The sequence below is a fragment of the Zosterops lateralis genome (assembly GCF_965231275.1).
Source record: "Zosterops lateralis genome assembly, chromosome: 28".
NCBI classification, from domain to species: domain Eukaryota; kingdom Metazoa; phylum Chordata; class Aves; order Passeriformes; family Zosteropidae; genus Zosterops; species Zosterops lateralis.
The window spans coordinates 1,575,116-1,588,274 of NC_139788.1; the positions used below are offsets into that span (position 1 = coordinate 1,575,116).

Genomic DNA, 13,159 nt, shown 5'->3' on the forward strand with positions numbered 1-13,159 from the left:
GGGCCTCTGCCAGGGCCTGCCTGCCCTCCCCGTGTCCCTGCAGCTGTGGGGAGGCCAGGCCAGGCCAGGAGACAGGGCTGAGCTGCACACACCGTGGGGGACACAGAGGAGCAGCGCTTTGGGGCAGGAACACCAGCATGGCTCTGGCTCTGTGGGGTGGCACAAAACATCCCCACAGTGCAGCTGAATGTCCTTGAAAGTGGCTGCTCTGCAGAGGTGACAGCTCACAGTGAGAGTGGCTACCTGAGCTCAGGCTGAATGCACTGGGGGAATTCTGCAGGGTGCTGAGCATCTCCCACTGGTGCTCTCTCCCTGCCATTGCTGCTGCAGGGCCCCTTGCTCCCCATTTCTGCCCTTCCTGCCCAGCTGCAACACATAAGGTAAGAGAAATTTCTCTTCTATACTCCTTAGTTAAGTGAAGGCATAGAGAGCAGGCAGAAGAGCTGATGGAGTCTGATGTGGACCAAGGAGGAAGTTGTACCAATTCCACTTTCTAAAAATAAGTTGAGTGGCTGTTCATGCAGCCCAGAGACTGCTGCTCTCTGTGAGCTGACTGTGGTTGCTTTTCTTTCTTTTTTTTTTTTTTTTTTCCTTGTTACAGCAAACCTTAGATGCTGCAGTCCATTAAAATTGTGCAGTGGCTGTGTCATCAGAGAGGAGATGGAGAAAGCCTTGTGGTTTTAGTGTTTCTAGAAGTGACCTTGAAGGATCACCCATGCATAACGTTTCCTAGAGGTTTCTCTAAGGTGTTCTAAGATTTCCACTGATGGTGATTTGTATTTTCCTCAGCAATTCACTCCAATGCCTGACTATTCTGAGATTAAGGAGCTTTGCTTGATTTCAGGCTGGTATTGCTGTACTTTAACCCCATCATTTTGACATTTCACCTTTTCTTCTGGCAAGCTACCAAAGAGAAGAAAAGTTCTATAAATGTAAAACTAATCATTGTGTACAGTTTGATCTTCTTTTCTGCCTTTCCCTTCTGTGCTCAGAGAGCATCTGCTGGCTCTTGAGCAGTGCTGTGGATTTAATGTGTGGCAGCTGGGCAGCCCCAGTCCCACTTCCCCCTGTTGTGTTGGCCTTGACTAACAATTCTTGATCTGATCACTGAAAAGAGGGTGCTTGAGGTGACCCGAGTTTTATTAAAATCGTATGTCATTAATTGTCTTATACTTCTGCAGCAAAATGTATATATTGAACATTTAAAGAGTTTTTGGTTAGTGATACATTTTATAAAAATCAACAAGATGATGTTAAAAGTTACATTATTTCAAAACATGTTTGGCTGCCCCATCCCTGACAGTGCTCAGGGCTGGGTTAGACAGGGCTTGGAGCAACCTGGGATGGTGGAAGGTGTCCCTGTCTGTGCTGAGGTGTGGAGCTGGATGAGACTTAAGGTCCATCCAGGATATTTAGTGATTCTGTGTGTGCATCCACCAGCTCTCCAGAGCTGTGAGATTGGTGAGAAGCCTGGCAGGTGCCAAACTCCCTGTTTTTTGCTGGCAGCAGGGCAGTGTGAGGTAATCCTGACCCAGGACTCACGGTGCTGTGTGATGCTGCCTGATTGCAGTTTTATGATTTCAGCTCAAAACTTTTGTGCCTGCCTTACAAAAAGACCAGGGAGACATTCTCACCATCAGCTGCTGTCCTGAGTTATTAGTCAGATTCTTACAGAAAGTAACTCTTGAGGTGGTACAGCATCATTTAAAAATATTTTCAGGTGTGGTCTCTGTTGCAAGTGGAGTACAGTAACCTGCTGATGTGGTGAGGGGCCATCAGCCACAAGTGTTGTTATTGTTGTTAATTACATCTGTATCAGGAGTGATTCCTAGTTCAGTAACAGTGTATTATCCATGGTTCCCATGTACTGCCCTAGGTGATAGAATTTCAGATCTTTCAGGTTTTGGTGCTAGTAGTATTCCTTGTTAATTGTATTCCTAAGTATTCCTTGTGCAGATTACTCAGTAAAATGTCAATTTTTTTCTATACCTGAATACCTGCTGTACTGCCTGTTATGTACAGTTGATATCATCCAGAGGATATTGGCCACTGATGGGCAGCAGGTATCAGTTCCACCACCTTGCTGCTCACCTGGAGCCCTTAACTCTTACCTCAGGTGGAGTAAATAAACCATGACAGCTGGCTGACCTGGCTTGTCACACAATCCAGAGCGGAAGTCCCTGTTGTCATTTGCACAGCCCCAGAGCTGAAGTCCCTGCTGTCATTTCCACAGCCCCCCTTGGATGGTTTCACAAGGCTGTGCAATGCCACGTCTCCTCCAGCACAGCAGGAGCAGCACTTCCCTTGATGGTGAATTGGAGAGGAGCTTGTTTCCCTTGGGATTTCATTTTCCAAACCTTGCCCTGTAGATCTGGGCAGTCCCACTGTTGTTCCAGCATTATGGTGAGGTTGAGGCTTTTGAGCCTTGTCTCCTTTTCCATCACTGAGGTTTGGTCTCCTTTTGCACACAGCTGGCAGAGTCTCCAGTTATCTGTGTGTTTTGTGTGTGGTGGTATCTGTTCAGAATTATCTTGTGCCTGACCAGAGCACTCAGTGTGTTCTGGAGCTGCTCACTTATTTCATATTGTTGTCAGCTGGAAAAATCTGTAAATGCCCTGTGATATTTTATGGCTTTATAAGCTGTACAAAATGTCCAGCAGGTACTTAAATGTCAAGCAGATCCAGTCTGTAAGAGTGCCTTGTTTTCATTAGCTCCTTGGCAGACACTGAACATACTTACAGAGCTGCAGGATGGACTTTTGCTTGCTTGTGGTCATGGTTTGGGTTTTTATTTTTTTTTTTTTAATTGGAGTCTACTGTGTGTTGTACAGAAAGGGCCTCACAGTATATTTTTTAGTTGTCCAAACTCTCGGCCCTTCAGGAATGTAAAGCAGCCTAACAACTTTTTCTTTACATAATTAACAGCAATCTGTTTGAGGTTTCCTGCAGGAGCTGGCTAGTGATTTTTCCTCTCTGGGAGTAATTCTCCTGAGCTAATATTTCTGTCTGTGTCTAGATTGTTCTTTCTTTTGTTATTAAAATGGAGTGTAATTTTGATGGGCATGTTATACTTTTTCTGTATCCAGACTTTGTACCCAGTAGAGGTTATTTCTTCTATTTGAGTGGATACATGGTTTTGAATACTGGGATTTTATCTTCTTAAGTCACAGATGAGACCGGAGTTACACACAGGTTAAAAATAGCAAGCAGTAATTAATACCCATCCTCACTGAGCCTGGCTCTTCTGGTTTCTCTTGACATGTTGCACTGCAGCAATTTCCTCTCTTTTTCCTAAGAAACAGATGAATTAATATCCCTGTACACGAGTGAGAAAATAAAACAAAGATGCTTATTTCCTGCCCTGGCACACCATTCCCCTGGGGCACTGTGAGTTTGTGGGAGCTCCTCTCCTGGGCAGCCCTTTTACCTTGACTGGGCTGGGGCAGACCAGGCTCCAGGAGAAATGGCACAGACTGTCTCAGACATCCTCCTTTCCCTCTCTAAGGGCTGGATTATCTCTGTCTCAGCGCTCCAAGCAGCACAGACTGACTCCTCTTCCGCTCTAACAAGGGTAAATCCAGGTTTTGTGGCTCTGCTCCATACCCTGAGGGTTTGGAGATTTTATCTTTCTCATTTCTTTAGCAGATGGGGCAGATCAGTAGGAACTATTTCTCATCTGTCCTTTGTTTGCATAAGAAGAATCAGCTGCTGGAAGTGTTGGAGGGGAGTCTGGCTCTGCTTCCTGCCAGGGAGACCCTGACTTTTGTCAGTCTAAGGGTCGATTTTCATTTATATTTATTTACACACAGAGTAAAGGGATCGTTTTACCTTTCCTTCTCTGAGAGAGCAGGTTCAGGAGGGCAGAGAGGAAAGTTTGGGAAGATTGGCTGTATGGATGTTGAGTCAGGGACAGGGATTTGTGTATGGATCTATGAAGGGTTCAGGATTATTGTATACGGATCTATGAAGGGTTCAGGATTATTGTATATGGATCTATGAAGGGTTCAGGATTATTGTATATGGATCTATGAAGGATTCAGGATTATTGTATATGGATCTATGAAGGGTTCAGGATCTTTGTATATGGATCTATGAAGGATTCAGGATTATTGTATATGGATCTATGAAGGATTCAGGATTATTGTATATGGATCTGTGAAGGGTTCAGGATTATTGTATATGGATCTATGAAGGATTCAGGATTATTGTATATGGATCTGTGAAGGATTCAGGATTATTGTATATGGATCTATGAAGGATTCAGCCTGGAGTGTGACTGGAGTCGTGTCCCCCTCCCTCCCTCCTCCTCTTTGTCACTGGGGACATCTCTGTGTTGGTCCTCAGGAAGGTGAGAAATACTTAACTCCATTGAAGGTCATTCATTTGTGCTGGATGAGGAAAGAGAGCACTTCAGGCACTCCAGTAGCTGCTCAGCGATTGCTGTGATGCAATGTGAGGCTTGAGGATGAGTTTCCCATCCAGTGTATTTTCCCAAGGGATATTGCTAAACATTCCACTTAATTGTTAGGGTTGGTTATAGAAGGGAAATGCAGTTGTAGGTGGATATAATTATCATCATCCCCCATGTCTCAGTGTTTAGCTCATTAGAGAGTGGTGATTTTGTCCCACACCTTTTCTTCAGGGCTGGTTTGTTCTCCTCTGCTCCCTGAGCTCTCATCTCCCTCCCTGCCTTTTCAGTGGGAACCCTTGCCCTGTGTGTCTCTCCCTGGGGATCACCCTCCTCCCTTGTGTCTGTGGGATACAGGGTACTTTAAGGGATTGGGTCATCTCCTTCCCCTCTCTTTGCATGGTTTTCCTCATTTACATTTCTGTTGTGTCCCCTAATTACCATCCCTTTGGTTTTTTTATTCCCCCTCAAGCTACCTTTCCCTGTTTATGGTCTCCTGAGGATGTTCTGCTGAAACTTCATCAAACTTACATTACTAGAAATAGTTAATGCAACGTTTTCTTTGAGGAATTCTCACATCCCGCTTGCAGCATCGCTGCACAGTCTGTCATGACATTTCCAATAGAGACACAACTGGAAGTCAGTCTTTTCCTTCTGGATTTGCCTCCTGTTTCCCCTTTCCATAGAAAAAAACATTGTCCTCTCATATCTTCCATCCCATAAAGAGTTTATTTTTTAATGAAGCCCAGTAAAGAATTAAGTATAAGGTTGATTAAACACTTTATATATACATATATCTACTGGGTGTCAACCAGAGAAGGGTTTTCACACTGGAGCCCATTCTGGGGCCACATCCATCACCCTGTAACTGCTGTGTGGGAAAACAGCTATGGCTGAGTCTGCAAGGGGGGCTGTTCTGGCCTGTCTGGGGGTGATATGGAAACCATGCCCTGCTTTTTAATGTACTCCCGTTTAAATTCTTAGTTAAAGACTTTAAAGCATCCTATTGTGCGCTTTTGTGAGGGGTGACTTTGTAAGTGCCTTGGGCAGAATCCCATTTCAAGGTCTCCTGTAAGCCATCTGCTTTCGGTAATAGCTCTTAGCTCTGGCATGTGGCTCAGTGGAGGCTGAAATAGCCACATTGCTGAAAAGCTTTCTTGACTTTCTGCATCAGTTTGGGCTTCCCACTGTGCTGCTGCACCCTCGGGGTGCTCTGCATCATCCCTGTCTGTCCTCAGGGTTCACCCTCCAGCTTGTCCCCAGGCAAGGGGGGACATGACCCAGCCCATATCCTGCACCTCCCCGTGTTCTGGGATGAAAGGAAACTCAGGAACGTGCAAACCTGGTTCCCAGTCCACCAGAGTGTCATGGTACAGTCAGAATATGCCAGGATCAGCCTACAGAGCCCCGTGTGTGATAAATCATCTCCACTTCAGGTGTTGTCAGTGGGTTGGGTACACTGCTGTGCCAGTCTATAACCCAGGCCATTCCTCTTCTAAAGTCAGGAGGCTTTAACTTTCAGCTATGGGAGTCGTGCTGACACAAAATAGCTGTAACACAGATGGTTCAGTGTTAGAAACAGCAGCCTTGGGCACACAGATTCAGCTCCTTGCTTTGCTTCTTCCCATATGGCACTGAGACCCATCAGTCCTTTGCTTTTCTATAGGTAACAGGCACCTTACCTGCCCAAAAAGCCAATCTCTGTGTCGAGTTTTGTTACAGTGCATTTAGGAGAACTCTGTGGAGGTACAGTGGTGGTACAGGTCAGAAAAGTCTCTGCTTAACACCCAGAAATAAAAATCTGCAGCTTTTTTCCCAAAACTCCTTCAGAGCAATTAGGGAGAGCAATGATGTTGGTGGCATCTTTCACACTGGGATGTGGGGCACGGGCATTGCTCACCTCAGAGTGGCTTCAGCAGTAGGGCCAGCCATGAAGGATTTGCCGAAATAATTCTGGAGCACAGCGAAGCTTCCTTAACCCCAGCTGTTACCACAGGGGATTTGTGTGATTAGCTAAAGTCTGCACCACATCAGCACAAGTCCATGGCAATGGGGGGCAGCCCAGGCCTTGCTCCAAGCCTTGGACATGGTCCTGTCTGGGGAGGAGCAGCACAGGATCCTTTGCATGCCACAAATCCCTGCCCATGTCAAGGGGGTTGGAACAAGAGGATCTTTGAGGTCCCTTCTGCCCCAAACCATTCCGTGGCTCCATGTTACCCTGCATGGAAAGGCTTTAGGCTCAGCACTGTTTTCTTTCTGTTTGAGTGGCTGGGAAACTAATCAACACCAATGTTAAAAGCAGCTCTGATTTTTCAACAGCAGCAGTTGAGCCCCATCTTTCCAAGGAGGATTTGCAGGGCTGGAGTGCTCACCCTCCTCACTACAGAAATGGCAGCCACAGAGCTGTAACTCCCAGCTCATCAGTAAACTGAGAAAATTCATCCTGTTAAGGGGCTTCCTTTAGCAGACTCAAGTCAGATTATCTTATTTGTCTTTTATTTTAAGCCCTTTCATCTCTCCATTTCTCTCAGCCTGGGTATCCTGTTCCTGGAGCGTGCTAAATATGTTGTCTTTATTGCAGCCTCTTCAGTCTTTGTGGAGAGCAAGGTCTGCTCACAGTGATACGTGTCAGGATGGTTTTGGTTTGATCCAAGGCCCATGCTGGTTTTGTTGGGGTTTTTTTGTTTGTTTGTTTGCCTTGTTTTGGTTGTTGTTGGGTTGGTTTTTGGTTTGTTTCGTTGTTTTTGTTTTATAGGGAAGGAAATCTTTATGGAAATCCAGCAAGTTTTTATTTAATTTCTTCCACAATCATGAGCTGTGTAACTGTTGTAGCTTTGCTCACAGTGGTGGTTCCTCTCACTGGTCCCTGGTTTTTGTTCTCACCCTGAGGGTGATTTTTGAGCTTGACTCAGCAGTGTCTGGTGGTCCACCTGCCATTTCCTGGGAGGCTGACCTATCTCCTCTCCCCACCAACCTGAAGGTGTTCCAAAGGAAGTCATAAAATCGATATTTTCATTGTAGAAACATGCTCTACCCAAGTTTTTCATGTGTTTTTGTCTTTTAAAATATGTTCTCCTGTGAGACTTGGCTCAGGGGCTGAGGAATTGTGTTACTTGTGATCACATCTCCGAGACACCTCAGTGTGTTAACACGAGAATGTGTTTGTGAGGATTCTGTCGTGAAGTCTGGAGTTCATCAGTCCATTTCTTACATGGTAGAAAAGATAAAATTAATTCCAGAGAACGAGAGATGTTGGAGATGACAGAAAATCCTTCTGGTAGAAAAGAGGAGTAATGGTTTGTAGCCATCAGGTATTTCAGATCACACAAGGGGATCAGTACTGCAGATGGAAATACCAGCATTTATCATACAGTGTTACTTAGAAATATTCCCTGGTGTGAATGTAAGGACTCTCTAGACGTGATGAGGGGGCAGACAATGAGAAATAAAACTCCAGTCTTGCCCAGGAGGATGGTAACAGGAACTAAAATCATTGGTTAAGATAAATTCTGACTCACCTTTTCAAACTGGCAAGCTGCTCACTCCTGAGAGTTCCCTTCAGGTCCCACATAAAAATTTAATTAGCATTTTGGTTTAGGACTCCTTGCCTGCATGTCTGGCTCTGAGAAGGCTGGTGCTCACTCCTGGGAGCTTCTGACCAGGAAAGGGGGCAGTCAGATGGGTCATCACAGAATTGAGAGCAAGAACTGTGGTTTAGACCAGCAAAACTCCTGGTGTCCACAGGTCAGACAGAAATCTGCCCAAATCTGGTGTAAAAGCAGTTGGAGGAGTCAGATCGTGCACTGACAGTCTCTGATTTCTCAGGTCACTGTGGAGAAAACCTCAGCTAAAGCAGAGGTTACACAGAAGGGATTTTTAGTGGCTGCAGTGGTTGTGGTGCTCCAGACCTGGGCCTTTGTGGGGAAGAAATCAATGAATGCAGGCAGCTTGCATCATGAGAAACTGTCAGGATTCTCTTGTGGCAGCCCCATGGGATTTCCAAGGGGCATCATTCTCACAGTCCTCTGTCAATATGCACAGTTTCCTTTTTTTTTTTTTTTCTTTTTTTTACCCCCAATCCTAATCTGTGGAGTATGTATCCGACCTAATAAAACCATTTTCCAGCTTCCCTGTTGGTGGTTTTCTTCCTTGTCTCTCTGAAAGCCTCTGCCCTGCTGGCAGCAGCATTGTCCAGTGAGGTTTGAAGCTTGGCACACTGTCAGCAAACCTTCAGGTTCCCTTTCAATCAAACATGGTAGTGCTGAGATCTGACTTGGATCCCATCCCAAGGTTCACCATAATCATCCTTGTATAATAGGAAGTCCAAACAACCCCAGGAAATAATTCAGATGTGACTGGTGCCTTGAGTGGAATAAAGAAGTGCCTAGAAGAGACATTAAGAGCCTCAGCTCTAACTCTTTTCATAATTATGCGCTCCAAAGGAGTGGAGGCTTTGGAGATAAAGGGATTACATGCACCTCATGAGGTCTGGAAAGATGGGACAGCATCTCCCATCCACATTCTCTCACTTTTGTTTTACTGATACTGTAGTTGCCACATTTTGTGGAAGAATATTGCAGAGCAGGCTCCCCTCTAACCCTGCAGCTCCCTTCCAATCTGGCACAGGTAAATTGAATCCATCTGCCCTTAGGGATGAGCTTTTGGAAGAGGCTGTTGGCAAGAGCAGTGGGGGGAAGAATTTAATTAGATTAAGATGCATTTCCGCAGTGTTTGTGCTGCGGGCTGTGCTGGGGATGCCCTGGGATGCTCCTCCAGCCCTGGCTGCCTCTCTGCTGCCTGAGAAAAAGGAAAAGGCATCAGAGGTGTGAATCTCAGTGTAAACCAGCCCAGGGCTCACCAGGGTGTGAACAGACCATGCTCTGAGCTGGTGTCCTGCCCCTGGCTGTGAACCAGGGTCAGCCCTGGCAGGAGAACAAGGGCTCAGCTTTTCCTTGCCCACAGCACAGCAGCTGGGGCAGGGATGTGCTGGGCAGGGTTTGCCTGGGCACCCAACCTTCATTCAGCTCTTGCTTGAGGCCTGGGAACTGATGGCCCATGGGTCTCCTACTTTGATACTCTTACAAATGCTGGTTTGTTTTTCACTATCTGTGTCATTTCTAAGGTTACTCATTTACTTCTCTTGATAACTTCCCCCATAAGGAAGTTGTCTGTTAGTTTCCAATGAACTGTTCCTTCTCTCTGGTATATACTTGGGAGTTTTTCACTTCTGTAGGTTTGCTCTGCTGCACTGGGAAGGGATAATTTGGAGTCCCCAGTTCTCTCTCTTCATGCTACTCATTATTTTATATGCCTCTCCTGTGGTCTCTCTCCTTTTCATTACTAATCAGGTCTAGTCTTCCCAATCCTCCTTTGTGTGTGATAGTTTCATTTTACAAAAGCTGAACTAGTTTCTATCAGCTCAGTTGATGTGATCTTACTCATATCAAAGGTGTTTAACAGCCTCAGTCCCGTGTACTCACTGCAAGCTGAACTTAAATTGTGTCAAGTTCTGTGCTGCTTTGCGAGTGCAAGTGGGAATGTTTGTTACAGCTGTCTTTAAATTTAAATTTGGATGTTTTAAATGAATTAAATATGAACATGAATAATGCAGCTGGTAATGTAGCCTTTCTGCAATTAAATGCAAACTTTTTTCATTTTGTCTCTCTTGCTTTCAGGTTTTGCTATGCCGCAGTGTTTGTACTGACTCTGCTGTCTTGTAGGAGTGATGGGGAACTAGAGCCCATGACAGTTCAGTGCAGCCCTTGGCACTTTTGATATCTCGGTGAGTGAAAGTTGTTTGAAACTCTGGGAGAGGCACTTCATCTGCTACTAAAGGCAGCAAATCAGTTGGTCTTTTTTACATTTTTAAGGTAGCATCATGCTGAAATGAATATGCACATTTGATCTGTCCTTTCAGGTTATAAATTCTGGAAAACCAGCACTCCTTAATGCTTGGGAGATTATCTTGATCTCCACAAGCAGGAGAAACAAAGCTTTTGAAAACAAGGGGAGTTTTAACTCTGGTGTGCAGCTCTGTGCAAGTGTCAGGCTCTGGAGATGGAGCATTGCAGTGTGTGCTGGGCTGTGCAAGTCTCAAAGGTTTTATGTGATGCAACAGTAAGATTTGTGCTTTGTGCCATGGATCCAGCCAACAGGTCCTCATCAGGGCCATGTTTGTGCCTGAGGTGATTCTGGAAGATCTGTCTCTGTGGACAGCCTGGTTTTGTCCCTTGGATACCAGACTGTAGCTTCTGCTATTTATTACTTTCAGAATTTTTCAATCTTCAGTCTCCGAATGGAGTAAAGGCCACATCCATTGGTACCACAGTGCTCCTGTCCTGCAGTGCCTGTGAGCTTGTCTGTTCTGCCTTCAGCTTCCTTCTCTCTACACTGAATTCTCCTCACTGGGGCACTTCAGCCTTGTCAAAACCTACAGAGTGATTCCTCTTGCCATCCAGTCCGTTGTCAGTGAGATAAATCCCTGGGTGTTTCAGGTTGGAAGGAGCTTTTGGAGGTTGTCTGGTCCAATGCTGCAGGCAGAGATGGGCTGACTTTGAAGTCAGAGGCAGCTACAAGGTTAGATCAGGCTGGCAGGGGAGGGAGCTGGTGATGTTTGGAGTGTCTCCAAGGGTGGAGATTTTACAGCTCCTCTGGGCAACTATAAATGACAGTCAGTGGAAATCATTGCTTCCCAAGCCCTGTGTTAATAAAGCCCAGGGGCAGCTCCTGTCTGTGCTCCCTCTCACCAGGGACAGGAGCCAAGGGAATGGCTGGATGTAAGGAAAAGGTTCTTTCCCCAGGAAATGGTCACTGCCAGAACTCCAGGAGTTTGGACAATGCCCTCAGACCCCCCCAGGGTGGGACTGTTGGGGTGTCTGTGACAGGCCAGGACTTGGAAAATACCTCCAAGACTATCAAGACTGAACACCACTACACTAGAGCACTAGTGCCACATCCAGTCATTTCTTCAGCACACCACCACCTCCCCTGGACAGCCCATTCCCATGCCTGACAACCCTTTCTGTGAGAAATTCTTCCTGATGTCCAACCTGAACTTCCCCTGGCACATCTTGAAGATGTTTCCTCTTCAACAGTCCCTTGGTCCTTCAAAGAAGAGACTGACCCCTCCTGTCAGGGAGTTGTGGAGGGTGAGAAGGTCCCCCTGACCCTCATTAAGGTTATTCCCATTGTGGGGATGGAGAGTGCAGTCCTTTATGTCCTTTATTCTTGCTTTCTTACGGAGATGGCACAATAGTGTGCCTTGTGGTAATGCATTTATTAGGAAGGGTGTCCTTCAATCCTTTTCATTCATTTATGTCTCTCCAACATCTGCACCCTTGTCCTGGGCCATAACCTTTCACAAACCCTGTCTGAGCAGCTCAAACACAGTCAGAGTCAAAAACACAAATTTTTTTTCTCTCAATACAGTCAGAGTCAAAAACACAATTTTTTTTTCTCCCAATACTTCTGAAGGGGATGGAACACACATCCCTGCCAGCAGGACTCTGAGGTGCTCAGGCTGAAGCAGCTTTTCAGGAGCCCTCAGAGGAGGAGCACAGAAACTCCTGTCCCAAACACATGAGATTTATGTGTGTGGGTACCTGAGAAATCCCACAGACAGCACAGGGGCAGAGCCAGAGGTGCTGAATGCTTGTCTGGTGCTTTTATATATAAACACCTTTCAGCCTGAGTTTTTATGTCTAGGGGACTTTTCCTGCCAGGATTGCTAGTCTTTAATAAAAATGATTGAAGAAAATTATGAAAAGAAGCTTTAAAAGTTGTAAATAACCTTTCACATGTAGGTTACTTTCTGCTATTGAAAGGGAAACCAGCCTTACTCCTTTCACAAGTGTGTACAGACACACACACTATTTAGGAGAGGGGCAATAAGTGACTACTGTGCACCTTTTGATTTGGATTTAAAAAAAACAGATTTTTTTTTTTCCTTCAGTATTTTTCTTCTCAGAGTATTGCTCAGTGTTGCATGTAAAGAGGCTGTCGTTTGTAGAGCTGTTACAGAAAATTAAACTCTATTTCTCTTACATTTAGAAAAAGCCTGGTTTGCAAAACCCCAAACTCTTGCCAAGTTGGAACTGTAAATAACCCTTTAAGCAGCTCCTCGGTGCTGCGTCCTGAGACAGCTTCCTCCTCCTCCTGACTGCCCCACTGTGAACAAAATGGAATTATATTGATACAATTAATCTTTCATTAGTTAGTGGAGTGTCAAAACATGCTATTCCTGGCTTTCCCAAGGGCTTGTTTGTGGCTCAGCCATTCATTTGGATGTTTTTCTGGCAGGGCATGCCAGGGCTTTGTGGGTGCAGCAGGCCCTGCCCTGTGAGAGTGCTTGTGCTGCAGCTCTGAGTCCCTGTACACATCCAGCACACATCTCCCAAAAGCACTGATTTTTCAGGAATATTTCTTTATAAAAAGAATGCAAATGCCTTTGCTGGTTGGGCACAGTCCAGCCAGTTTTCCTCCAATGAGGAAAAAAAATGCGGCAAAACTTGGACACTCGTGGCAGTACTAACAGCAAAAGTATTTCCTGGGTCATTGTCCAATTTCTCTTCCTTATTCCCCAGAACTGCTGCGAGCAATTTGAATTGTAAGTGGCGAGCTGGGGATTGCTGTGCTGCTTTGCCAGAGTTAATGTTATGTTTCCATGTGTTTTCTTTCATAAATTCCAGCTCTGCTCCCCTTTGTTAGTGGGTGGGAGCAGCTTCTCCTTCCACACACACGCTCTGTAGGGTG

At 45.5% G+C, this 13,159-nt stretch overlaps 1 protein-coding gene across 4 annotated transcripts in view; it reads left to right on the forward strand.

The window, feature by feature from the left end:
• SCMH1 (Scm polycomb group protein homolog 1) overlaps positions 1-13,159 on the forward strand; it is a 55,099-nt gene that overhangs the window by 5,050 nt on the left and 36,890 nt on the right. For 2 of the 4 annotated variants that reach the window (XM_083879444.1, XM_083879447.1), the window contains exon 2: positions 10,084-10,190. The gene's annotated coding sequence lies outside the window, so the exon portion shown is untranslated. Of the gene's footprint in view, positions 1-363; positions 381-10,083; positions 10,191-13,159 lie in introns of those variants that run through there. The other 2 variants (XM_083879446.1, XM_083879445.1) reach the window with 2 other exon arrangements.